This window comes from Hippopotamus amphibius, chromosome 4, assembly GCF_030028045.1.
Source record: "Hippopotamus amphibius kiboko isolate mHipAmp2 chromosome 4, mHipAmp2.hap2, whole genome shotgun sequence".
Classification (NCBI taxonomy): Eukaryota; Metazoa; Chordata; class Mammalia; order Artiodactyla; family Hippopotamidae; genus Hippopotamus; species Hippopotamus amphibius.
In genome coordinates this window covers 55,129,092-55,145,294 of record NC_080189.1, presented here as the reverse complement: position 1 = coordinate 55,145,294, position 16,203 = coordinate 55,129,092, and positions in this window count along the sequence as shown.

Genomic DNA, 16,203 nt, shown 5'->3' with positions numbered 1-16,203 from the left:
AAGCAAGATTCCTTTCAACTTCTTCCATGGTTACTGTCATTTTTACTACAGTTTTCAGCTGGAGTTTCAGAGTATAAAAATGATTTCGCAAGATTTTTCCAAGTCATGACGTGCTCTCTGAGAAATCTCTTTAGTTCCCTGAAGTAGTAATGGATTCCACTGAAGTGCAGCAATAATTTATTAAATGGGTCTCTAGTGGCCTAGAGGCGTTAACACAGTGTTTTCTTTGAAGTTATTATACAACTGAATAACTTTTGAGTGGTAGTTTCCAAAGTGTGTAACTTCAAGCACTAGTCCCTCAAGATGCTCCTCCAAGTAATACATTCACTACAAATGTATTTATTGAGCTCCTGCTGTATGCCCTGGCTGAGGCACTAGGAACAATGGTGAAGAACAGAGATACACTTACCTGTCCTATTAGAATTTATAGTTCAGTGGGGAAGATAAATTAGTAAACAAGTGCAAATGAAATTTACAGAGATTTGTTCACACAAGTAAAATAAATGTAAATCATGATGAAAATAACAGACTTTGAGATAAATAGTGTGAAGAACCTATTCCTTTTAGAGATTCACTATGCATATTAGTGGTTTAAAGGCTCTGAGAATTGCTACCTAAAAGACATTTATTTAACTTCTTCCCAACAAATTCCCAAATTTTTTTTGAGCACCGAATCTTTGTGAGCAATGCTATTAATAAAATAGAACCATTTTTGTGAAACACTGCTTTTTGAAACCAAAGAATCCAATAAACATAAAATTCTGTTAGCATTACCTTGTATTTTTTAATCAGTGCACATTCATATATTTTAATAAATTTATATATATGGTCTGTTTGAAATAGATTGAAGATAAAATTATATACAAACATTTATAAATATATTAATAAATTTTAATAGATTCATAAGAATATATTTTATAGATACAGTCTGGAGAAAAATGATTAGACACATTTACAAATCTGTTAGAGTATGAGTGTGTATATGTATAAGACAGATATTTTGTAGCTAACATTGTTTCATGAATGAATTTCCTTATATCAACATAGTCCAGATGCTTATAATTTTTAATTGCTATATAGACCATAACATTGGTATAGAAATGTTTTCTTCACCCTAAACTTTAGGAAAACACATTTTCTGATTCTTTTGCTATTGTAACTAACACTGCCTTAACCTCTTTGAAAAATTTACTCTGAGATATTAAATGGAGGGAATATTTTTGATATCAGTATTTTATTAAACATTTAAAATGTGTACTTTTTAATAATAATCTTCAAAATTTCAGTAAAAGCAGACTTGATGCTAGATCTCATAGATGACCATTTTATAACTGAATACAAGTATGCAATTTCAGAACCCATGTTTTTTGCATTTATTGTTGCATTGGTGCCTGGCAGTATCACCCTGTCAAAGTCTAATGAGAGAACTCATAGATGAACAATAAAAATACAAATAGCCCAATTATAAAATGGACAAATGATTTGAATACATATGTCTCCAAAGAAGACATGCAAATGACCAATAAGAACATGGAAAGATGCTCAACATCATTAGTTCTTAGAGAAATGCAAATCAAAATCACATGAGATATCACTTCACACCCAGTAGGATGGCTGTAATCAAAGTCAGTATTATAATATTGAGTTGATGAGGAAGTAGAGAAATTAGAATCCTCATACATTGCTGATAGGAATGTAAAATGGTGCACCTCTTTTGGAATAGTTTAACAATTCTACTCCTAGTTATATACCCAAGAGAATTGAAAACAGATGTCCTTAGAAAATCTTGCACTCAAATATTCACTGCAGTATTATTTATAATAGCTCAAAATTGGAAACAACCTAAATATCTATCAATAAATGAATGTACAAATGAAATGTAGTATATTCATATAATAGGATATTATTCAGATATTATTATAAAAATAAATGAAGTTCTGATACAGACTACAACATAGATGAATCTTGAAAAATTAGTCCAAGTGAAAGCTGCCAGACACAAAAGCACATATATTTTATGATTCCATTATATAAAATGTCCAGAGTAGGCAAATCCATACAGAAAATAAATTAGTAGTTGCTAATTTACTGGCTGAAAGGAGGGGAAGTGGGGAATAACAGCTTAAGTGGGGTAGGGGATTTCTTTTTGATATGATGAAAATATCCTGGAATTAGATAACGGTGATGGTTGCACAACTTTGTGAATATACTAAAAATTACTGAATTGTGTACTTTAAAGAGTGAACTGTATAGTATGTTAATTATGTTTCAATAATAAAAAATAGTATCAGGAATTGTCTAAAAATTTTTAATGAGTAAGGAGGTGTAGACGTAGTTTCTAACAAGACATTCGCTTCAAGTGAAGACCAAATGACATTAATTTGTGCTCTTCCAAGGTATATCTAGCAGTTGACAGAAGACAAAAAAGGGATGGGAAAAATTAGCCACTCTCCAGCTCATTTTAATTAAAAAAACTTTTTTATTACGTAAGTTACAGGCATACATTACAGGCATACAATATAGTGACTCACAATTTTTAAAGGTTATACTCCATTTGTGGTTATTATAAAATATTGACTATATTCCCTGTGTTGTACTATATATCCTCGTAGCTTATTTTATACCTAATATTTCGAACCTGTTAATCCCCTATCGCTACATTGCCCCTCCTCCCTTCCTTCTCCCCACTGGTAACCACTAGTTTGTTCTCTATATCTGTGTCTCCTTCTTTTTTGTTCTATTCACTAGTTTATTCTATTTTTTAGATTCCACATATAGGTGATATCATACAGTATTTGTCTTTCTCTGTCTGATTTATTTCACTTAGCTTTCCAAGTCCATCATGTTGTTGCGAATGGCAAAATTTCATTCTTTTCTCCATCTGTTGTTTCAAATGGCAAAATTTCATTCTTTTTTATGGCTGAGTAGTATTCCATTATGTGTGTGTGCGTGAGTTCACACATACACATACACACGAGTGTGAGTCAAAAATTATCCTCACTCTGGTTGTAGAATTTATTTTAATTAACTTTTAGAAAAAACAAATACATCATTTTTCAACATAATCTCCTTGCTTTTCAATACACTTTGTCCATTTGTCAACAAGCTTTCATATTCCCTCATTAAAAATGTTTTAGGCGGAGCTGAGAGCAGGGAATGCACTGCCATCTTCACTTCTTCATCAGAAGTGAATCTTCATCCTCATAGGGATGCTTTCAGGGGACCAAACAGGTGAAAGTCCAATGGAGAAAGATCAGGACTATAGGGAGGATGCTTTAACACCTCAAAATGAAGTTTTTGCAGAGTGTCGACGGTGTGGGCAGAAGTGGGCAGATGTGCATTGTCATGCAAGATCACAGTGCCCTTGGATAGCAGTCTTCTGCATTTAATCCGAAGTTTAGGCTTCAGCTCTTCAATAAGCATCTCACTGTAACGAGCTCTGTTGAATGTTGAACCTTTTTCCTGATAATGTTCCAATAGTGGCCCTTGAGAATCCCAGAAAACTGTAAACATCAATTTTCCAGCTGATCGTTGACTTGTGAACTTTTTCTTGGTCAGTGATTGAGGATGTTTCCATTCCATACTCTGCCGTGTACTCTCAGGCTCATAGTGATGAGTCCATGTCTTGTCACCAGTAACGATTCTCTTTAAGAAACTTTCACCTTCCTTAGAGCATCGGTCCAAATTTTGTTTGCAGATATCCAAACGCTTCTGTTCATTCTCTTCCATGAGTTGTTTCTGTACCCATCTAGCACAAACTTTTCGAAACCTAAGTCTGTCCTGCTGATGGACATTTAGGTTACTTCCATATCTTGGCAATTGTAAATAATGCTGCTATGAACATTGGGGTGCATGTATCTTTTCGAGAGCTCATTTTAAGTGTGTTAAACAGATCTACAGAGTTACAGTCAGTACTACACTCACATTACAAGCCACAGTTTAACTTCTGTCCAACAATATCATTCTTCATACTCAATTGTCTTTGAACTTTTTGTGAAACCCAGATCCTCACTGACCAGTTGTGTTTTGATTTCCTCATCTATTCAATGAGTATAATAGTGTCCACCAAATAGAGTTGTTGTGAGTATTAAATGAGTTGCTATATTTAAGGTGCCTACTACCCATTAAGCAGTGTATATGTTAGATATTATTTAACAGTCTTGCACATTTGTTTTGATTTCATGGTTATGTATATGTTCTAATCAAAAGATTTACACAGTTTTATATTTGAACATAATCATGTAATTTTTGAAAGAGAAACTTAAGTCAACAATGTGGGCATTGAGAGATTTTCCCCCTTCTTTTTTCTTTAAAAGTAGTTCATACCTTACTCAGATTTGTGAACCGCTAGTCTAGAATAAACTTGGGCTTTTTTTTCTCTCTGTACTCCACTCTACTCTCTAATACATCACAGGTATCACTTTGAAGTCTTAAAAATTAATAAGGATCAATCATACTCAAATCCAGTTGTCTTGTTAGTAAAGTTTTATTTTTTAATTTTTTTTGTTAGTAAAGTTCTAGTTAAAATACTACTGGGTAAATGAAAAAGGCAGCACGTTGCATGCAAATTTGTGGACTGTGAGTTAGAATGTCTTCAATGACTTATGTAAACCCTTAGCAAGTTGCTTAACCACTCTTGGCCTTAGAGTGTCTTTGAAATAAAGATTGGCTTTCAGAACTTCCCTGGCTGTCCACTGGTTAGCACTCAGGGCTTTCACGCCCTGGTCGGTTTCAATTCCTGGCTGGGGAACAAAGATCCTGTAAGCTGCGCGGAATGGCCAAAAAAAAAAAAAAAAAGGATTGGCTTTTGGCTTTTAAAATCTAAAACTTTATGACATTTTCAGTATACCCACTATTATATCATGATAAGTTGTTGTGCACATCTAGTACTTAAAGAAATATGACTTTCAAGGGGCCAAACTTTCACATGGTATCATTCAGTTGGGAGTTTCTAGGTATTTGTTCTGCCCTTTTCTCATTCTCTGGTATCAGTTTGAATACACAGTTAAATTCCCCAAAGTAGCAGAAGATAATATAGTCAGAAGGACAAGTTATAGCAATTACCTAAAGATTGAAAAATTAACTGGAAAATTCACACTTGGCTGGATAAGATTAAAGAATCATTCCTGATTTTTTTCCACTTTTTTTTAACCCATCATATTCTTTTGATGTTATTTCGGGCATCTTTACCAGCTCTTTGTAAAATGTTGTAGAAAGCACTTGTGGCAGCTGGTCTCCAAAGATGGTTTCCCAATGAATTATACCTTCTAGTATTCATACGCTTGTGCAGGATCCTCTCACAGCGAATCTGGGCTGGCTCTATTTAACAGAGTGCAGTAGTGGTGATGATTTGTGACATCTAAGGCTGAATCAAAAAAATCCTTGTAGCTTCTGCCTCAGTCTCTTAGAGCTCATTATAGGGTAAACGAGTAGTCACTTCAAATTTACCTTAGACTGCCATGCTGTGAGAAAACTCAATGAAGCCTCCTAGGGAGGCCATGGGAAGAGATAGATGCCTGACCAGCCTACCCAGTCGAAGTGTAAATCATGTGAGTGAAGCAGCCACCTTGGATGCCTAAGGCAAGCCTTCAGATGACTTCGCCCCCATCTACTATCTGAGCAAAAGCATGAAAGACTCCAAAATGAGAATCACCAAGCTGAAGTCAGTCAATTTACAAACGTGAGACAGATAGTAAATTGTTTTAAGCTATCGATTTGGCAGCCATTTGTTATGCAGTGATAGATAAGCTTGTGTAAGGACCAAAAAATGCTCATTTGCTTCTTTCAAGAATATCTACTTTATATCCCTCTCATATGAACTCCTTTTAAAAAAAAGTACAGCCATACCATTTTTTTCAGTAGACAATTTCCTTCTTTGTTTCATTATTAAAAAAAGAAATCACAAAGCCATTATTTCATGGTTTCATGTCATTTCATCATCTTTTTGATGCCTGGTTCAAGATGCATTTTCCGGGAGTAATTGAGTCATTATCAACATTGCAAATCCTGTTGTTAATACCCAGGAAAGAAATTAGCTTTATGAAACAAAATATAACTGTTTATTTCTATGAACATGAATGTTTGACCCTTATGACTATAAAAGGATCAGAGAAGATTAGGAGTGGGAGAGATACTAACAGCAGGAGTCCATTTTAATCTGTTTTATTATTTTAAACATTGTATTTAACCTAGGTCATTTATTTAAAAACACATTTCAGTAAAATTGAAATGTCCTTTAAAATGTTGGAATTTTATAACTCTAAATCCAACGATCTCTAAAAAAGAGATTGCCATTTATTTTTATACAAATGTTTTAAAAATTGACTAAGTGTTTATAAATAACAAAGTGTTTTATAATACCTAATTTCATACAATACCGCAAAATAAATTCTATTTAGGCCAAAGTGTTAAAATTTAAAGTTCTATGTTTTTTAAAAAATGTTATTTGAGGTTAAATGTTTGCTGTAAATTTAAAAGATTGATGTCAAATATTTAAAATAGCTCACACAAACTCATAACAGAAGTGAAAGTTTAGGCTCCAATAAACGGACAAAATAATTGAATGAACATTTTAATAAAGAAGAAATAAAATTGTTTAATAAATGGAGACACTGTTAAAGATAGCATCTACACGCTCTCTCTCTATTCTTTTCCTGTTTATTAATTTTGAGCAATCAAGTATTCACTTCTCTAAGCAAATCGCCAAAGGTTTTACCATTTAAAGGACCTTTTTGAAATTTGCAATATACTTTGTTAAGGCAAAAAGTAAGAGGGAGGCCATTGGCTTAAAAATGCCAAGGACAATATTTCTCTTATTTTTATTATGCAATTACTTAATAAAGGAGTGCTCAGACTTCCAATATTCAATATATGTCTATACTGGGCCTTGTTATTTCCTGGATTATTTTACTTCAGTAAATTTACCCATTTTATGAACCAGTTAATATTTTTGGGCATCTTTTCCAGAAGTATGTCATTAAGTTGAGGGTTCATATTTATTTTAAAACAGTAACTAATTATAAAACAGACAACTGATGGGAACATACTGTATAGCACAAGGAATTCTACCTGTGCTAATGCACTGTGGTGACCTAAATGGGAGGGAAGTCCGAAAGAGAGGGGATATCTGTATGTGTATGGCTGATTCATTTTGTTGTGCAGTGGAGGCTAACACAACATTGTAAAGCAACCACATTCCAATAAAAATTAATTAAAAAACAGTAACTAATAACTTTTATTTTTTGTGTTTTATCAAACTATTAATTTATTCTACAAATATTTATTGAATGTCCTTTGTGTGTCTCTTTAAGGGGCTGGGGACACAGAAACAGGAAAAACAGATCCCCACCTTCATGAAGCATGCATTGGTTGTCTAAAATATTTAAACCATGAATTCACCAATGGAGTACGAGTAGTTAGAAAAGAAAAGAATTCCAAGGATTGAGCTTTGGAACATTCCAACATGTGGTGGTGAGAGGTATGAGGAGTAAAGGACAAAGGAAATCAAGATGCCACTAATGAGGTAAGAGAAAAAGTGGGACAACTGAGTGTTCTGCAAGCCAAGTGAAAAGACTATTTCAAGGAAAGGGGAGTAAATAGCTGTGTCAAGTGCTTCTTTGTGTTCAAGTAGGATGAGAAATGAGGACAAGATTTAAAATGTGAAGGTCATGGATAACTTACCTCATGGAAGTTGGTTCAGAAAAAGGGAGAACAGAAACTGGAGACAAGTCAAATAACAGACCAATCCAAGTATAGACAACTCTTCTTAAGACTTTTGCTGTAAGATAAAGAAGAGAATTGGAGTGGTGACTGGAGGAGAAAATAGGGTTCAGAGCCAGGAACATTTTAAGATGGAAAAAAAGTTGTACACATGTGCTTACAGGGACAATCCCATAGAGGGTAGAAGATGGATGGTGCAGAATAGAGTGTGGAGAATTGCTGAAGCAAGGTCATTGAGGAGGCAAGAGGGGATGGGATTTAGTGCAAGAATGGTGGAGTTGGCCTCTGCTAGGAAGATGAACAGTTTATCCTCAATAGAAGAAAAGGCACTGTAGTTGGGTCTAGATGCAATAAAGTGGCTAGATGTTGTGGGTGAGCTTGGGAAGGTTCTCCTCTGACTGCTTCTTTTTTCTCAGTGATATAGGAAGCAATTGTCTGCTGAGGGTGAGGTTGAGGGGAAATGAAAATTTGGGAAAAGAGGGAAAGGCATGAAAAATGGGACAGGTAGAAACACATAATAAAAAAGGTAGAAATAGGTCTAAATGTATCAGTAACCACCACAACTGTGAATGGAATAAACTTTCCAATCCAAAGGCAAAACTTTCAGACTGGATTGAAACAAACATTTATGCTATTTACATGTCAGATCTAAAATGCAAGAACACAGAAAAACTAAAAATTAAGGATTCAAAAGGGGTACTCATCAAATAGCAAGTAAAAGAAACATGGTCTAAGTATATTATTACCAGATAAAATGACTTTAAAGAGAGTTATTACATAATGACAAAATATTCAGTTCACTAAGAAGATAAAATAATTCTAAATGTGTATGCCTCTAATAGTGTAGCCTCAAAACATAGTATGACAGAACCACAAGGAGATTTTTAAAAAACCTACCACCACAGTAAGAGATTTTAACATATTTTTTGATAAATTGAATCTTTAATTAAAATCTTTCCATAAAATAAAGCATAAAAAACAAACAAAATCAGGCACAGGAAGCTTTCTTGGTCAGTTATCCAAACATTCAAAGAACAGACCAATCCAATATAACACAAACTCTTCCAGAAAACAAATTGAGAAAGACTGTTCCCCAACTCATTTTATGAGATTAGCACAACCTTGAAACCAAAGTTAGTAAAAAATAGTACAATTTTATTTTTTAATTCCATGTAAAAATTTTAAAAAATGAACAAACTAATTTGCTTGATAGAAAATTTTAGAAAGCTAATACATTATGGTTAAGTTTGTTATAAGAATGTTAGATGATTTAACATTAGAAAATATATTATTGTAATGCAATTCACTATAGTAACAGTTAAAGGAGAAAAATCATATGATCATCTCAATAGATGCACAAAAAGCATTCTGCATAACTCTGTATTCATAAAAAAAAAAACTCAGCAAACAGAATAAAAGGGAACTTTTTAAACTGAAGCATAGTTTACAATATTGTGTTATTTTCAGGTTTACAGCAAAGAGATTCAGTTATATATATAATTATTTTCAGATTATTTTCCATTATAGGATATTACAAGATATTAAATATTGTTCCTTGTATTATACAGTAAATCCTTGTTGCTCATGTATTTTATATATAGTAGTATATATCTGTTAATCCCATACTACAAATTTATCCCCCCCTTCCTTTCCCCTTTGGTAACCATAAGTTTCTTTTTTATGTCTGTGAATCTGTTTCTGTTTTGTAAATAGATTCATTTGTATTATTTTTTAGATTCCACAAATAAGGGATATTATATAATATTTGTCTTTCTCAATCTGACTTGACTTCACTTAGTATGATATTCTCTAGGTCCATCCATGTTTCTGCAAATGTCAATATTTTACTATTTTTTATGGCTAAGTAATATTCCATTGTCTATATCTATATATCTATATCTATATCTCACAACTTCTCTACCTACTAGTCTGTTAATGTTGATGGACACTTAGGTTCCTTCCATGTCTTGGCTGTTAAGTAGTGCTGCTGTGAACACTGGGGTGCATGTATCCTTTTGAATTAACGTTTTCACCTCTTCTGGATATATACTCAGGAGTGGGATAGCTGGATCATATGGTAGCTCTATTTTTAGTTTTTTAAGGAAACTTCATACTGTTTTCCATAATGGTTGCACCAATTTATTTTCCCACCAACAATGTAGGAAGATTAAAAGGAAAGAAACTTTTTTAACCTGACATTGGGTCTGCCCAAAAACTGTACAGCATTTCCTAATGTAGTGTTGAAAGCAAGTCCTTAAATAATGAACAGGACAAAGATGTCCTCTATCACATCACTCTTCAACATTGTACTTGTAGTTCTAGCTTGTGTAGTAAGGAAAGATGAAGAAATAAAAGCTATAATGATTAAAAAGGAGGAAACAAAATTGTCATTATTCATAGATGAAATACAGTTGACCCTTGAACAATGGGTGGGGGTTAAGGGGGTTAACGGCAGGGGTTGCACTTTGATGCAGTGGAACATCCAAGTATAACTTTACAGTAAGCTCTCTGTATCCGCGGCTTTTCATCTATAGGTTCAACCAACTGTGGATCATGCAGTATTGTAGTATGTATTTATTGAAAAAAAAATCCATGTATAGGTGGACCTGCTCACTTCAAACCCCTGTTGTTCAAAGGTCATCTGTAATTTTATATAAAAAACCCAAGAGTCCACAGATAAAGTATAAGATTTAATTAGATTTTAGCAGGATTGCTAGATAAAAACATCAACATACAAAAGTCAATTGTATTTCTATGTAGCAGCAATGAATAGTTAAATAATACAATTGGGAAAGATATCATTTCTTATATCAACCCAAAGCACCAAGTACTTACTGATAGAGCTAATGAAAGATAAGCAAGCTCTTTATGGAGAAAAGCATAAACTGTATTGGAAAAGAAATTAAAGAATATCCAAATGAACATTAAGATCTTCCATAATTTTGGGTAGAAGAACTCAGTATGATAAAATTGCAATTCTCTTCCAATATACCTATTTTTTCAGTGTGATTCTAATGGTTGTCCCATCAGAATTTTTCATAGACACATGGGCTCTAAAATTATCATTGAAGAGCAAGAGGTCAAGAATAGTCATGAAATTCCCAGAGAAAAAGAACAATATAAGATGATTTGCCCTTCCATATATCAAGGCTAATGTAAAGCTGTGAAAATCGTTTAACACAGGGTTAGACAAACAGACCAAAGGGTGGAATAGGGAGCTCTGAAACTGACCCAGGCATAGACGAAAAATTTGATTTGTGCCAGAGCTTGTATGTCAGTGGGAAGCAAGGGCTATTGTTTATGTTAATTTACAAAACATCATTTTATGAAAAAAGTGAAATTGTACTTTCCCCCACAAAAATCAAATCTAGGAAAAATTAAAGACTTACTATGAAAGGAAAACTTGAAAATACAGGAAAATATCTTTAAAGAAGAAATCATGAGAAAATATCTTTGTAACCTTTGAATAAGGATAGATTTATTAAATAAGACACACATATGAGAATGTGAACCAAAAGAGTAAAGAATTTATCCATTTTACACTAATATTAAAACTCATCATAATCAAAATAAACCATGGAGGGACTGAAAAATACTAGTTCATTGCAAAATAATATTTGCTATATGTGTAAGCAAATAATTAGTATCCAAAAATAAAAACTGTGTGAATTAATAAGAGCAGCATCAATTCAAAAGAATAATGCTCATAAACATGTGCATGGTATTCAGCTTAACAATATCATTCCTGTTATATGCCTTAAGTATTTTTGTCTCAGAACCTATTTACACTCTTAAAAATTATTTGAAGAGCCCCAAATGGTTTTTGTTTCTGTGGGTTATATCTATCAATATTTACCACCTTAGAAATTAAAACTGAGAAATTTTAAAAATACTTATTTCATTTCATATAACATAATAGACCAATTACATGTTAACATAAATAACATTTTTATGAAAAATAACTATATTTTCCAAAACAAAAGTAAGAAAAGTGGCATTGTTTTACATTTTTTCACAAATTTCTTTAACGCCTGGTTTAATAGATTGTCTTATCTGTTTCTGTATTCAGTTTGTTGTGCTATCACAGGTCATGTGGCCTCTGGAAATCTCCATCTTCACTTGTGAGAGAATGAAAATGAAAAACATTTTAACATTATTTTTGAAATAGTTTTATATAGGAATACATATACATAAGAGCTAAAATGATAAAGGAATGCTAGACCAAAAATTCAGTATGGTGTCTACCTCTGAGGATGAGGGTGGGGAGTCAGTTATAACAAGGAAGGGCACTTAGGGAACCTCTGAGACACGGAGACTTTATTTTTAAACTGATGTCTGCTATATGAGTGTTCATTTCACTAATATTATTTTAACTATACATACATATTTCATACAAATTACATATAAATATGATATAATTTAAAACATATTTATAATGTAATACAAATCAATTCAAAATGACAAAACAATACAAGAAATGCATTGGCTTTGAAATTGAAAGCGAGAGCTTCAGGTATGGTTTGGTCCAGAGTCCACACCTATTGCTGGGGAAGAGGTCATCTTCCTTCAGAGCACATAGACGACATTGGGAAAGGGTGAATACCAGAATGAAGAAACACTGAGAGAGGAAGAGTCTAGGCAGGGAAAATTAGTAAATGTTCAGAGTCACAAAACATAAAACAAGTGCCATAAGTATTTCAGTTAGCATTTCTCATCTTGCACCCAACTTTTAAAATCCTTGTTTTACCTGTTTGACTTTTGCTAACCTGGATTTCTAGCTGAAATGAAACTTATTAAGAGATATAATGATTTTATAATATCCCTCAATTATTTTGTACCCATAGCGTTCCAACTTATGCTTCAGCATTTTGCTCAAAAGATATTTTGATTCACTAATAAGCACTCCTTTTAAGTGTGGCATTCTGACTGAGAAATAATGTTAAAAGCTTGCTAAAATAGTGACTTCTGTGACTGTGTCCTTGTATTCCAGATATTTTTACAAGTCATAATTAGGATCATATTGACTTTGAATATAATTGCAGGTTTAATTTATTTTATCTTATTTAATTTTTCATATTTTTCTAGTTTTAAAACTGTTATTATAATAGACAACTTTCCAAAGCTAATTATTATTATCACATTTCGTCATTTCTTTTTTTTTCTTTTTTCCTTTTTTTGGCTGTGCTACGTGGCATGTGGGATATTAGTTTTCTGACCAGGGATGGAACCCGTGCCCCCTTCATTGGAAGATCAGAGTCTTAAGCATTGGACCGCCAGGGAAGTCCCTATCATTTCTTTTGAATAATTGTGGATTTAAATAATTTAAAATTTCCCTTTTAGTTCCAAAATTTTTAAAGAAAATTATTTGTTTTAAAATATTTTTTATTGGACTTCCTAGGTGGCGCAGTGGTAAAGAATCCGCCTGCCAATGCAGGGGACATGGGTTATAGCCCTGTCCTGGGAAGATTCCACATGCCATGGAGCAACTAAGCCCATGCGCCACAACTATTGAGCCTGTGCTCTAGAGCCCATGAGCCACAACTACTGAGCCCATGTGCCGCAACTATTGAAGCCCATGCGCCTAGAGCCTGTGCTCCACAGCAAGAGAAACCACTACAATGAGGAGCCTGTGCACCGCAATGAGGAGTAGCCCCCACTCGCAGCAACTAGAGAAAGCCCGTGTGCAACAACGAAGACCCAATGCAGCCAATAAATAAAATAAAAAAATATATAAATAAAAATTCTTTTTATTGAAGTGTAGTTGATTTACAATGTTGTACCAATCTCTGCTGTACAACAAAATGACTCAGTTATACACATATATACATTCTTTTTTAAAATATTCTTTTCCATTATGGTTTATCCCAAGAGATTGTATATAGTTCCCTGTGGTACACACTGTTTACCCATTCTAAATGTAATAGTTTGCATCTACCAACCCGAAATTTCCAGTCCATCCCTCTCCCTCCTCCGCTACCCTTTGGCAACCACAAGTCTGATCTCTATGCAAAGAAAATTATTCTTGATAGTAATCTCTCAAGATCTTAAACAGATTAAATGCTACGTAATTTAATGTTTTGTTCATGATGCAGGGTCATTAGGAATGTAAATTACTTTGTTATTATTACAATAATTTTAGATGCAAGTAGCTATTTGTTTCTATACTTAAGGAGACTATTCTAACTGATGAAGGTAAATATTTTATGTTTTTGGTCTCTACTCTCAACATAAGCTTTAACTTTCTGAAGCTGTTAATATGCCAGCACCTAGCAGCAAAACTGTACTAAGTTGTTATGTGTGAAGTGCTACAAACTGCTAAATTAGTTAAAAGCGTGACATAACCATGTCAAAAGTATCAGTGAATAGGTTTTAAGTAAGTTCTCACAAAAATGAAGTACTTGAATTTTAGAGCAAAAATTTTTGATATCCCTTTTATATCACAACAGCTTTAAAATTTTTACTTATACTCTTCCATCTTAGCAAGTTTCCAGTTATCTTTACATAGTTCAAATTTCTAAGGACTCCTATGAATATGGATTGTTTTATAATCAGGAAAAAGCACCAAATGTGAATGAAAGTGCTGAATTATTTAAGTTATATATAATATAACCACCATAATGTTTAAATTCTATACTTCCTACTCATAATGTTGACTTTAAGCTTTATTAATTCTTTTCTAAGCTGATTTCTATTTAAAAAGATTCTGTTTTTAATAGAATAGATTCTTTTAATAGATATCCTCTGTTTCTTCAAAAATTATTTTAGTGATTTATTTCTCATTTTATATTAAAACTATTTTGTTGATGCTCTAAAACTTTCAAAAATCTCCATTGTCTGCAGGACAAAACACAAACTACCAAAACTCCTCTCTAGTGTATTTCCAAATTACCTACCTTCTTTTACCTACCATATCCCAGTGTGAGCTCTCTCTTCACATCCTATTGGTCTAGAATATGTTATTATCAGTCCTATTTCCTGGTGAGATTCTATTAAATTATCCACCTCTACTAAATGATTCACTGGTTAGATCCCTTTTCTTTATGAGACCTTTCTTAAGTTCTCCCAGCCCACACAAAACTCTCTCTTCTCTAATTATGTATGACACATTATCGTTACTACCAATGTAGATCTTGCATGCTGTTTTGTATTGGCACTCTTTCCAGAGTAACCTTTGGATGATTTTGTATATCACTGTTTATCCACAACACCTAGAACAGTGTCTTAGTAGATACTTGGTAAGAATATAATGATGGGTGGATTCCTTTCATTTAGAGTACACATCAATCGTCTGCCTGGGAGAGTTCTTGTCCTTTCATGATGAAGTGGTATGGATTTCCTTTTGGTGAAGAATCCTTGCAAGCAGAATACTGTGAGTACCCATTTCTACCAGGAAAGCAAAATACAGACCGTGAGCCAAAACTCAAGTAATTCTGGCCAAAGACATAAATAGCCAAATTCCTTCAGACATAGTTTCCTAGAAGCAATTTGCATTGACTGTGTTTGGTCCAAACAGGCTCCTTTAAGAGTATAAATCTTTAAAAGTGTGGGAAATCTAATCATTGCAGGTAGATAGCATGGAGTAGTAGTGTTTAACTGTTGGCTAAAATTATCTAGATTATTGCTTCAGAAATTCAGTTCATTTTGGAAAGTCATAATTCATTTTCTGCAGATATGTGGTAGAAAGTACACATCTTTTTATAATTGGAGAATCTATCTAATTTCTGAATAGCCCTTCCTGAAGTATGGAATTTGTTGAACCTAGGGTGCAGAAGGAATTTAGAGAATACGTGAGGGTCATTTTAGAGTGATTAAAGATTCAGTGGAAGCTTAGCATTTTTCCTTAATGTGTCCATTGAGCAGAAAGTTGAATTCCTAAACTGGGTTAAAGACATTCATACTTATAAATATCCAGAGGCATACAATCAAAATCAAACAAATGTTTATTAACTGCAAGCCAAGCCTTACATGGGCTGAAAAGAAATCGAAGCCACAATCTTTACCTTTAAGAAGTTTGCAGTCTAAATAAGCAGCTATAGGTAGATAACGTGTTATTTATAGAAATATGAATTCTTGATAGAATAAAGCAGTACATCATACTTGCCAAAGAATGATACCACAAAAGTATTATCACCAGAGAGAAAGAGAGAGAAAGTTCCTTTAGGCTGGGATGAGTATAGAAAGCTGTATGAAAGTAAACTTGAGAGTTGTACTTGAATGGGTGGACTTTGAATCAGGGAAGAAGAGAGAAAAGACATTCTTGGAGATAAGGAATGAGAACAATGTGAACAAGGCCATGGAGTAAAAGCCATTTTAGTGGGAGAGTGAGTAAATTGGTTTTTGAGAGAGGTGAAAAGTTATAGATTAGACTAGGAAAGGAGTTTGAAGTCAGATTGTGGAAGAGGGTGAATGCCAGGTTAAGGACTAAGGACTTACCTTACAGGCAGAGAGGAGCTGTTTAGGGGAGATTTTGATAAAAGAAAAAGC